This window comes from Epinephelus moara, chromosome 8 (assembly GCF_006386435.1).
Source record: "Epinephelus moara isolate mb chromosome 8, YSFRI_EMoa_1.0, whole genome shotgun sequence".
NCBI classification, from domain to species: Eukaryota; Metazoa; Chordata; class Actinopteri; order Perciformes; family Serranidae; genus Epinephelus; species Epinephelus moara.
The window spans coordinates 25,666,120-25,679,117 of record NC_065513.1 but is presented as its reverse complement, the minus strand read 5'-3'; the positions used below and the strand labels follow the sequence as shown (position 1 = coordinate 25,679,117).

The window sequence follows — 12,998 nt, the reverse complement described above, 5'->3', positions numbered from 1 at the left end:
CTTTTGCCAAGAGGGAACTTTAGATATTGGTCCCTAGATTATGTTCACCGAGTTTCATGCAGATTGGTCAAACTTCCTAGGAAGAGATCGATTTTAAGTGTTTTTCAAAAAATTAAAAATGGCGGAAAATCTATAGAACTGGAAGTTATGGGTTCTTGAAGTGTATTTGTTCCTCATGAGGAGAGACATCTCTGTGCAAAGTTTCATGTCTCTACAACATACGGGGCACGAGATATGCCCATTCAAATTTTGTAATTTCAATCGGTTGCTATAGTGCCCCCCTTCGGCCAATTGATGTAATGTTGCTTCATTCGCATCCTCCCATGACCCTCTACCACTGCGCCAAATTTCACATGGATTGACCAAGTCAGTGAGGAGAAAAATGTGAAACAGACACACAGACACACAGACAGACAGAGTTTTCGTCATTATATAGTAAGGTTAATTAGCTCCTACGATTACTGCTACAACTAAAACTACTACCACCAATACTACTACTACTACTACTGCTACGACCACATCTGCTGCTACTACTACTACTCTTGCTATGACTACAACTTCTGGTACCACAGCTACTACCAAAACTACTTTTACCACTTCTAAATCTACTACTTTTACAACTGCTGCTGGTACTTCTGCTACTGCTATCACTACTGCAACTACTACTACTACTTCTTCTACTACTACTACTAAAACTACTACTGCTACTATAACTGCTACAACCACTGCACCTTCTACTACTTCTGCTACAACTACTACTACTTCTACTACTGTTACAGCAGTGCTTCAGCATATCTTATTATAGCCTTTTCAGTTAATTTTAACCTTTGACAGTTTTAGAGTTTAGCTTCCACCTTCTCTAGCAATGTATTTCAGCTCTTAGCATCTATTGGTAAATGAGTTCAGCTTCCAGTTCTGCACATTTTACACTGAAGCTTTCAGTTTTTCTTTATTTTTCTGCATTCTTAGCAATGCATTTCAGAATTCAGCATCCACATGCATTTTCTGCAGGAAATGCATTTTCTAGACAAACTTGAAGTACCCAAAGTAAAATACTCATGAGGCAGAATGAGCCATTTCAGCACGATTAATGTAATATTATATTACTGGATTATGATTATTGATCATCATTAACATTGCAGCTACTACAGTGATCATAATAAGTACTTAATAGTCCTAAATCTAGTTGTTGATTATATTTTCTATTAAAGGTCCAGTGTGTAGGATGTAGTGGCATCTAGTGGTGAGGTTGCAGAACTGAAACTTTTTCCATGTGCCAAGCGTGTAGGTGGCCACTATGGTGGCCAATGCAAAATCACAAATGGCCTCACCTGGAGCCAGTGTTTGATTTGCACACTCTGGGCTACTGTCGAAACATGACAGACTTCGTAAAAGAGGACCCGCCCCTTATGTCGATATAAACATGTCATTCATGAAAACACAATGATTCTTATTTTTGGGTTATTATAAACTAATGAAACAGTTTTATGACTATCATGTGCCATTTCTGCCAATAACTAAGCTGTCAAATAAATGTAGTGGAGTAGAAGTGTAAAGTAGCATAGAACGAAAGCACTCATGCAAAGTACAAGTGCCTCAGAACTGTGTCTAAGTGTAATACTTCAGTAAGTAGTTACTTTCCACCACTGCACATGACTAAAATTGAGGCCAGGTGATGACAACTGAGTTAACTCAGATTTCAAGATACAGTATGAAGCTCTGGCAAGAGCTAGTCAGTAGATCCTGAGTTTAGATTTATGCATTTATTCATTTTTGTCAAACCTGTGATTCATTTGGTTCTTTCTGAAACTTTCTGACACAAGAGCCAAAGTGTTTACCCTACAAAGGACAACAAAAAATACTTTTCTTACAGAAGCTGATTTCAGTTTATTTCAGGCTCTATTTTCCAAAGCTACTGTTGATTTATGAAGCAATTATAGTTTCGGGCAAAAATACATGCCTGATTTTCTGCTCCAACCATCCAGGCCATCGAGGCTTCTGGGACAGGTCTGCTTTGTGTCCCCAAAGTCAAAACTAAACATGGAGAAGCAGTGTTAGTTTCTATGCACCACATATCTGGAACAAACTCCCAGACAACTGCAGGTCTGCAGCAACTCTCCGTTCTTTTAAAAAAAGGCTGAACGACTTTTCTGTTTGCTGCTGCCTTTTAATAAATCAAATAATTATTAATCCCTTTTAAATTTTAGTCCTGTATTTTACAACTGCCTTACTCTATTTCACCTTGTTTTTTTGCTCTTTAACAACTGTTTTTAAATGTCCTTTTGTAATGTGTGTTTTTTTTTGTTTTTTTAAGATAGCCTTTAATCAACAGGACAGACAAGTGTGAAAGGGAGAGAGAGAGAGAGGGGGGGGGAGTGACATGCGGGAAATGGCCTCAGGCTGGAGTTGAACAGCCTTGTACATGGGGCACCTGCTCTATCCACGAAGCCCCGTGTCACAATGTTTCTGATGTTTTATGTAAATTGCCTTGTTGCAAAAACATGCTGTATAAATAAATGTGCCTTTAGAACTGGCCTAAAACATGACATTTACATTTTTCATATTCATTGTTAAGCTTGAGGAGAAACCATGCATCCTTGACCCAAGGCAGAAAGAAAAGGAGAGACAGACAGAGAGATAGACAGAGATGACCTTTGACCTCTTCTCAGGAGCTTAATAAGCGGTTCAGAAATGTTATGAGACATGATCTCTGTAAACTGAGAGGTCAGTTTTGCATTCATGCACAGTGGAACTCTGAGCTTCCCTGCTGCCGCTTCTTTGAATTAGACACGCTTATTTATGACTTCTGCCACCGTGTTTATGTGTGTGTGTGTGTGTGTGTGTGTGTGTGTGTGTGTGTGTTTGTTCCCAGTGGGAGATCCATAGCTGCGTCAGTACTCCTACACTCCAGGTGAGTGTGTTTACATGTGTGAACCTGTCCTGCTGGCTCTCAGCCTGTTAGCGAACGGAGGTGTTTTCAGTCAACGTGCCTGCTTTAATAAAGGTTAACTATGTGGACAAACACACATAAACAACATGCACGGACAAAAATGAATAGTTGCACACACACACACACACACACACACACACACACACACACACACACACACACACACATACAAACACACGCACACAATTTGTTCTGACACCTGACTAGTGCTGTAATTGTATATGGTGTTAAAAAGCAACATGATCTGTGCATGTCCTGCACATGTTAAACTCACACTGGCTTCTGCACATGCATGTGTATGTGTGTGTGTGCGTGTGTACTGTGTATGTGTGTATACATATCAGTAAATTACTTAAGCTGTGTGTGTTGAGGAGCTTGGGAAGGCAGTGGGGAAAGTGATCAGTCTAATTGCTTTTCCTGCTGTGCCTCAGACTCGTGTACCTTCTCTCTGTTTCTCTCTGTGACGTCAACACATCAACATTTCTCCAAATGTAATATGCACCTTTTGGCCTGATCGAACATGTGACCTGTAACTCATACTTTTAGCTGATTTACGTGGGTGCATATTTGAGTGCCTTAAATGCCAACATATGAATTTCCTTTGCAAAGGACAACTTGGGGCAGGGATGAAACTCTGGACTGGAGCACAGGTGCCTAACCTGAGGGTTGGTGCCCCTTCGAGGGGTCAGGAGAGGAATATAAGACAATTAAAAGAATAAAAAATTTAAATTTTGTCCCAGTAATTTTCTATAATTTTTCTTTTCTTTCCTTGTGAAAGGACAGCTGGACAGTTTTATCTCTTCAAACCTCAGAATAATGTTAAAATGTAAAAATCTGTAAATCTATTTCACAACCGACACATGCAGTGTGTGACAAAGGGGTCCCAAGTTGACTTTGTGTCAGTTTTAAAGGGCCAGTGTGTCAGATTTAGGGGGATAAGTTGGGAAAAATGGAATATAATATAAAAAAGTATGTATTCTTCTTAAGTATAATCACCTGTTTTTGTTACCTACTGTAAGAATGAGCTGCTTTTATCTGCATAGGGAGCGGGCCCTCTTCAATGGAGATCACCAGTTGCATCACCATGTTGTAGCCCAGAATAGAAAGCTTCAGCCACCATAGTCAGGCGCCCCTCCATGACAAGCCACTTATATTTAAAGTGAAACTGCTTTATCCTGTATTTTTACCAGTTAAAATCATTGTGCCTGTTTGTTTTACACAGGAAGAGACCTCTGTGGATAATTCAGCTCATAGTAAAAACCACCTGAATGTCTGGACCTTTCGCTAAGCCCCGCCTCTTTGTGATGGTCAGTCAAACTGTCGCAGTAAGCATGGAGCCCACACTGTAACTAACTGCACTCCCTGAAGAAATATTATCATATTTTTGTTGGGAAAATGAAAGAGTGATTCCAGAGAGAGGCAGCCAGAGGGGTCTACAGTCTGTGTTTGAAGGATATATCCAGGATGTCAAACTGACTCAGCAGCAACAACAGGTTAAAAAGACAAAGATAGTTAGAAGCTAAAGCCAAACTATAGGCTACAGATCACAGTGTAAAAGTGAACCACCACATCACTGCTGATCGCCACACAAGACAATGAATATAAAGGGAAACTTTGCTGATATTGAACCAGCTGTGTGGCATCACAGTGTGTGCAGGTGAACAGTGTTTGGCTTCACCCCCGTGCTGCTGCCAGCACCTGGACCTCTGCTGCTGGACGGGCAGGGATCTCCGTGGGAGTCAAACAACATTCATCTGCGCACACTGCGATGACACACAGCTGGTTGAATATCAGCAAAGTGTCCCTGCTTCCCTTCACTGGTTCCTGTACAGCAGGGTCGGCCTTTGTTTCACTGTTATAATCATTAAAAAGCAAAAGCAGCATGTGTATACATTCAGTAGGCTATATCTTCAGTAGCTAGCTAGCTAACCCTACACTTTTCAGGGTTTGATTTTGGTTTTGGAACAGGGAAGAAACGTATATCTTTTTCCAACCTCTCCAGGTAACGAGTATCATTAATACACGACGTGCCCCAGGCACAACATTTAGCTCCAAATCCACAAAACCAGCCTGAAAATGAAGGAAATCTGAAATGATTGCTTGCTCTTTTTTATGCACTAGCCTTAAAATGTTGATTTTCTGGCATTGCAGCCCTAGAAAACCATTTTAAAAATGTAAATACTTCAGTAGATGTGTCGTAGCATCATCATAGAAAAAGAACAATACCATAACATGTTTGGATTTCACATGTATAACTGGTGGTGATATATTCACGCCTTCAGCTATTATTTCTTTCTGACTTAGACTTGCTTTACTGCTTAGACACGTCATCTAAAATACGTTATTAAATGACAGACATAAAGAGCAAGCTACAATATTAACAGCTGAGAGCCTGTCTCACATCCAGTGGTATGACGTGCATCAAGTCCATTTTATCAAAACACATTCTGCTTATCTTGGAAGACCTCATGAATCTGCCCCCACCACCACCTGTGAGCTCGGCAGCACTTTTCTGACTGTCATTTTACTGATATCATCAGCCAGTCAAGTGATGTCCTTATCTTGAGTGCCTCTCACATAGCCACCGTGACATAAGTCCTTCCTTCACCCACACACTCCACATGGTGATGTACAGCGGAGGCCATTCACCTCTGACCACACATGACCTGCTGACAGTGAGTTATATACTCTCCGCTGCTTTAATGTGGCACAGTGATTAATCTCTCTTCATATATATCAAACTGGAACATTTTAAGGTTCACAGTTACCATGGCAACAGCATGTTAGATGCACCTAAATATCTATTTATCTGCTCGAGTGCTTTCAGTCTTATCACATTATCCTCATCAGTCTTGGATCGTGTCCGAAATCATTCACTCATTCACTGCTCTCTACTTACTGTAGGGAGTTCTGTGTACATTCATTGAGTGCAATGCATGATGGGATATAGTGCTTGGTTACTGAGTGTCGGTGGAACACTACTTTGCACAATGCATTGTGGGATTCTTTGAGTGTCTAATATAGGGCATAATAATTCTCACTATACATTTGGACAGCACTACAAAATGGTGGAGTCACTATATAGTGAGTCGTGAGTGATTTTACACAGAGCCCTGGATTGTCTTGGAATTGGAGGTGATTTAATTTTTTTTTCTGAGCACTTCAAAGACTTTTTAAAGTCAACATGAACAACATCTGCTCATAAAAGTGCTCATAAAACAATAAAATTTGACCCACAATTGAACGACAACTGGTCCAACTCCATGTGCTCATCAAAGCTCCAGAGCGGCTGTCAAATGGACCTCATGGTGAGACTCTTTATGTAAGAGTGAAGGGTTTTGTTCTTGCTTTCTTTGCCTATATATGTTAGAAATAAGGTATATTGACATTTAAACATTTTAATATATAGATATTTGTGACTGAGCTATTTCATTGTAGTAATCCACACAAGTGTATTCGTGGAAAGACTATGTGCAAGGAATGTGTCCTATTTATTTTTAAATCCATGTTAACTTTATACATCACATGGTGACATTACCTGGTTTTAATTTGGTCTTACAGTAAGTAATACTGTGATGTTACTCCATAGCCTATATCTAAAGACAAGAATAAAGTCGTTGCAAGTGGGTCACTCCTCCTGCCAGAGATGTGTCTGCCTCAGCTCTGACTAAAGGGAGACTTCCCACAGAGCATCGTGGGATACACACAATCAGAGTTTAGACTTACAAATACGCCTGACATACTGCATTGAAAATGTCGCCTCTGCTAACAAAGCTTGGTTTGCTGTGGGTGAAACAAAACAACAGCAAATCTGTTTTAAAACAGAGTGCAGCAGGAGCTTCTGAGAGGATGGCAGCCAGCGGTTTATTATCACGTTGTCTCTGCTGCTGCGACTCTGCCAACTGTGCCACAGAGAGAGTGAGGCAACATTTTGAACACAGTCACTGTGATAGAACAGTTCAACATTTATAAACATTTCTAAAAAAATCCTTACCCAGGGCTGATGCTTGCTATTTGGGTGCCCTAAGCGCAACTACGGAGAGTTAATGCAATACGACTGATGATGATCATATGGATATAATGAAACTGTCGAAAAGATAACCTCTTACAAATATTTAGGTACCTTTTTATTAAATGTGATGTAAACACTGCAGATATTGTGAAGCGAGGGCAACAAGGAATTCACCTTCTCCATAAACTAAATTTATTTATATTATTTTTCCATCAGTCCCGTCATCCTCTGCCATTTTTATGTCTTTTACTGAGAGCCTCCTGTGTTTGTCATTCATCTGCTGGTTTCACTGCCTCACACTGAAAGACAGACACAGTCTAAATAGCATTGTAATAATCTGCTCTAAGATCACAGGGGACTTGACCGATTTTTGCAATCAACAAATCCTCCAGAGAGCCACATGTATTTTAGCTTCCTCTGGACATGATCTTACGGATGAATTTGCTCTGTTGCCATCAGGGCGCTGTTGCATTTTACCTGCTTGTCAAACTAACTGTTATTCAAAATCTTCTATCAATAATCAGTCCATTAACTTCTTTTATTACTGATTCCTTTATTCCACTAGTGTCCTTGGAACATTTTTTCTTTTTATTTATTACTCATCCATTTATGTGTCTACATGTTACTGTATGCTATAGTATGTGTGCAAGGCACGCTGATTAAACATATTGCCCCTGGTTGGATTAAAAAGTTGTCTGGATTTGCATTGGGCTGTATTGTTGCCAACCCTAGCACTGTTGCCCCACACACAGTGCGTGATGTGCCTGGCCATAGCTGTGGTGCTATCATTACCACCCTCATGTGTGTATTGTAGCTTATCTTAGCTTAGCATCGTACAAGACTGAAAACAGCTAGCCTGGCTCTGTTTAAAGGTAAAATCTGCTAATCAGTGCCTCTGAGTCTCACTAAATAACACATTTGTTCAACCTGTACAAAAACTAAAATGCAAAAATGACAAGTTGTGGTTTTACAGGGGGTTCAAGTGGTAGACTATTGATGTGGACTAATTACGTAATCCAACTTTCAGTAGAGAGCAAATAAGTGTATTTTCACTCACTGGCAGTCTGTGTTGAAAGGCCCAAACTTTTTACCATGCACAAGCTTGAAGAAAGGTATCCACACATCCAACTGTCTCAGATGCAGGTGTGTTGGAAAATATCCCTTAAGTCTTTGAACAGAAAATCCCACACACTGCTCCCGCTCAGCTTCACAATTTACTTTCAACACTAACATTTCAGTCCTCCTGGACCTTCGTCAAAAGTGTTCAACACCATTATTTCCAACGCTGAGCTTAAATAGAAACTGCCCCACTCATTTCACAGGTGTGCACAGGTGTAGGGGAATTAATCAGCTGTGGGTGTGTTTCTTAATAACTGACAACAGCCTGTGCTCCATATGTCACATATCCCACAAATGAAAGAACAAGGGACCAAGACAAACATTGGAAAAACCTAGGAAACTCAAGCTCCTTACACAATAAAGGCTATTTAAAAGATTATTTACAAAAAAAATGCTGATCTTATGAATGAACACATCGGCCTTGCAGCTTTCATAAATCATTCAAAATGTTCAGCATTGTATGCTCTTATGCCATGTATCATAAATTGGTCTTTTTAGATCCCTAAATCCATTATAGCATGACATGCCATGGTATCTCATCATTTAATCCTTTGGGAGATGGTGTTTGCAGATTAAATATCCAGTACACTTCTTTTCTTTTTCACAACAAGATATCATGTTTTAAGTCACTGAAATGTACAGCTACTGGGTGATCTATCATTTCTCCCTATGGAGCTCTTGTGTTCACTTATTATCTGCGTCAATGCATGTGATGTTTGACCAACATAGCATAACCCGCAAGGACATTTGATCATATAAATTACATGCGTGGTGGAACATGTGATGACATCGTTGATGAAATACTTTTTCCCCAGTGTGTGGATGAGTAAAATAGTTCCCTTTGACCCTATCGTTACATTGAGCACATCCTCTGCATTTGTAGCACCCATATGGAAAAGGTTTTAACAAAGACTGTGTATTTATTTTCTGATTTTGCATTAGCATGTACCAGGCTGTCTCTAAGATTACATCCTCTATGTGTGGTGGTTCTTTTAAATATACCATTTACCATGCTCAAGCAAAATGCAAAATGTCTTTGAGAAACTTTCAAAATATATGGGAAACCCAAGATGATTTACTTTTGTGTATAGACTCATGTAATGCTGTAACATCACATTATCATTTTCTCATTTTGTCTGCCTCCGCACTCTCATCTTGAAAGCTGACTTTTGATTGAAACTCGTACTTCTTCTTACTGGATTAGCTCAGTGTTTGGTAAGAAATGCTTCCTGAAACTGTTTCTCCTGAACTGATTCATACAGTGACGCAGTGTCATGTGAAAGTAGAGGAAAACACCCCTGCTGTAAGTACAGTACATCGACTTCACTCACTTCTAGTTAACATGGTAAATCACATTACCGTAAAATGTCATGGCATCTGTTAAATACTGAGCACCAGCTGTGGCCTGGCCTCTTCTCTGTAACTACACTACCAGTTGATTAAGCATTAACTAGAATAAGTGAATGAAAGCTCACATGGAGCCTGGGGATTGTTAGAGGGGTTTTTATTATGAAGCTCTGTCACTGAAAAACGTTAACTTTGTGCCCTTCTGTGTTTCTGTGTGTGTGTGAGAGGGAGAGGAGAGATAAAGTTACAGAGATGCCCTGCAAGTTTAAGAGAGGAGTTGATTGCAGACGTGCCGCTCAGGGTTCACAGGGTGTAATACAAGTATGTGTGTGAGGTTTAATGAGCAGGCTGGCCATTCTAAAGTCCATTGCTGCTTGTGTCACCCAACCCCTGGTGTCTTTAAGGATGGCTAACGCTACAGTCAGAGCAAGTTGTTCTCACAGAGAGAAAGTTCAGTTTAAAAAGTAATTTTGCACAGCAGGAAAAGGGAGACTATGATGGGTGCCATCATAATGTGCAATTAAACCCCCCCCACACTGCCATGCACCTTTGAACTCTGGCTGACATTCAGTCCTGGCTTTGCTGTTTTTGGAGGAGCCTTTGGAGGTGTGTGTGTGCCTGAAGGATTTTAATGCCCTGAGGACTTCTGATGTTCTGACATATCAGCCACAAGTGCTTTGATGGGAGAACTGGAATTTCTATTTCTAAATCTGGCATGTAGGCAGATCAGCTCATGTTTATTCCCCTCCCTTTGCCACACCCATGAGTCCATGTGCACCCCAATTTATTCAACTCCCTTTATTAATAAAAAAAATAGCACTCCTGTAACAATGGTTTGGGGACTTCAGAGTTGCATTTCTGCTCTTTGCAGATGATGTGTTTCTGTTCGCTTCATCACATCGTGAACTCCAGCATGCACTGGGCTGGTTTGCAGCCAAGTGTGAAGAGGTTGGGAATGAAAGCCAGCACCTCCAAGTCTGAGGCCATGGTTCTCTACTGGAAAATGGTGGATTGCCACCCCTCCAGGATTGGGAGAGAGTTACTGCCCCAAGCGAAGGAGTTTATCTCAAGGTTTTGGTTCACAAGCGAGGGTAGAATTGAGTGTGACATGGACAGGTGGTTTGGTGTGGCATCAGAAGTGATGCAGATGCTGTGGCGGAGGGAGCTGCACCAGTCAATTTACTGGTCCATCTACTTTCTGACCCTCATCTATGATCATGAGCTCAGGGTACTGACCAAAAGAATAAGATTGTGGACACAAGCAACCAAAATGAGTTTCCTACATAGGGTGGTCTAGCTCCGCCTTAGAGATAGGGTGAGAACTCAGACATCTGAAGGGAGTTCGAAGTAGAGCTGCTCCTACTTTGCGTTGCTAGAGGCCAGTTGAGGTGATTCAGGCATCTGAACAGGATGCCTCCAGGGTACCTTACCGTTAGAGGTGTTCTGGGGACATCGAACTGGTAGGAGACCCCGGGGCAAACCCAAACAAGCTGGAGGGATTATATGTCTCATCTGACCTGGGAACACCTCGGGTTCCCCCAGGAGTAAGTCGAAAACATTGCTCTGGAGAGGGTCATCTTGAGCACCTTGCTCAACGTGCTGCACTCGTGACCTGGCCCTGGATAAGCGCATGAAAATGAATGGATGGATGGACTGTTGCCTACTTTACCTACAGTACAATGCAACTTGATCAGCAGACAGTTTGGACGTAGAATCAGGTCTGTTATGCAAGTGGCGGCTATTGTAGCCTCGACCTGCTAGCTTCAAGCAGAGAGGAGGCTACAGAGGTTTGGAAATCTCACTTCTTACTAACTCAACAGCCCCATAAATCCTTTCTACAACTTTAGGCTACGTCCTAAAACCTGTAAACGGACTCTCATGTGTAAAATTTAATTGAATTCCCCTTTAAAGCACAATTTGTTCCTAACTGTGTGTGCATGTTAAGATATGGAAACAAGGGAACACAGGGAGCTAAATTTAGAGACGAGAGAGGATAGAGAGAGAGAGGGAGATGTAAAAGCTTGGATGGACGTATCAGCGGTATCAGTGTGATCATGAGTAATGGACACCAGCAGGTTGAAGCATCTAGTTTATCCTCTGGACACTGGATCTGTCCCTGTCCGATCCCTGGCATCTCAGGAGCAGAGCAAACACTGTTGCCGCTCTTTGTGTGAATTATCAACTGCTGAAAGTGCCAGGCCAGTAAGAGAGGGAAGGAGACTGTGTGTATTTGTGTCTGAGTGTGTGCATTTTCACACCTGCGACTCATTATGTGTCTCGGCACATGAAAGCATGACATAATTGTCAAACATGCAAACTAGACAATACCAGACAAGCACAAGATTAGAATAGAAAAGACAAGAATAGAGAATCAAACCTTGCTCCGTAAATGAGGACATTTCGATGAGCCTTGACAAAAACCTGCATTATACATTCGCACATTTGTTCCAAGGCTGCAGTTCTGACCATGACTGCTCTTTTATCTGCAACACTTTGCGCCCACATACTCAGGTCTGTGTTTGATTGCAGAGGCGCAGTGAAATCCTGGGGAGGGTACAGTGAATGGTGATTAGACAGAAAAAAGGAGCTACCTTGTGGAAATGGTGGATTCTCAAAAGAGCGTGGGCAGGCCTGATGAGTCAGTGTGGCAGATGGTTTGGCATTGGCAACAAATGTGGGCACAGCCAAGCATTTACTGATCAAGAGGAATTGTTGTTGTTCAGGGTGAATTCTGAAAGAGGGAAATGAAAGTGTTTTATGAAATGAGGGAAATATCAAAGACAAACAAATACAGAACCTGACAGGAATGGGTTTGTTTTTCAACTCAGAGTTCTATCTATTGGTCGGAGATGAATACCTGAACAGGAGCTTGGATTGTAACTGAACGTGACCGGCCCGTTTTGATAAGTCATTGTGATAAGGCGCAGACTTTGATATTCATCTTCTCACATTTGCGTCATGAGTCATGTCACCTGCCTCTTACCACACCAGATACAGTAAGTACAGTAAATGTCAATAAAACATGCTCCTTGTGTTTGAAGTGTAAAGCAACTTCATATTAAGCACTATATTACTGCATGTCTGCAACTCTGACCTGTGTCTCACAGAAACTAATCTGGAGTTAGTTTTCTGAAGAGGCTATCTCACAGCAGTGACAATCTGTGTGAAATAACATGCACAGCTGATGTGAAAACAAAACTCATGTTACATTTACTATGATAAAACAACAATCCAACAAAAGCTGAACCACAAACAGGCCACATTATTTATTATAAAGCTTTGTTTTGATGGTGGAACCATCATTAATTTCAAGTTCCCATGACCTACCTCAGTTTAGAATAAAGGGGTTAGGACAGGATCAGGAAAAGAGTGCATTGTGCACCTTTTACAACATTCTTCTTTTGGAGCCATTCATGTTGCTGCTGCCAAACTTTGAATCTGTTCTCTTCTCTGGTCCTGTTAGCTGTCATTTTAGGCGGAAGTGTAGCGCCCTCCTCCACCCCATTCACCTCCAGTCACCTCATCCAGAGCCCAGGACGAGCTCATCGAACTTTTCACATTTGTCATACT

General features: G+C 41.2%; 1 protein-coding gene across 1 annotated transcript in view; it reads right to left on the bottom strand.

Moving 5' to 3' along the window:
- The window catches only part of LOC126394011 (coiled-coil domain-containing protein 112-like), a 21,833-nt gene extending 9,752 nt beyond the window's left edge, over nucleotides 1-12,081 (bottom strand). Inside the window, exon 1 of the mRNA XM_050050533.1 lies at nucleotides 12,020-12,081. The gene's annotated coding sequence lies outside the window, so the exon portion shown is untranslated. The remainder of the gene's footprint in view (nucleotides 1-12,019) is intronic.
- Nucleotides 12,082-12,998: the final 917 nt, after the last annotated feature.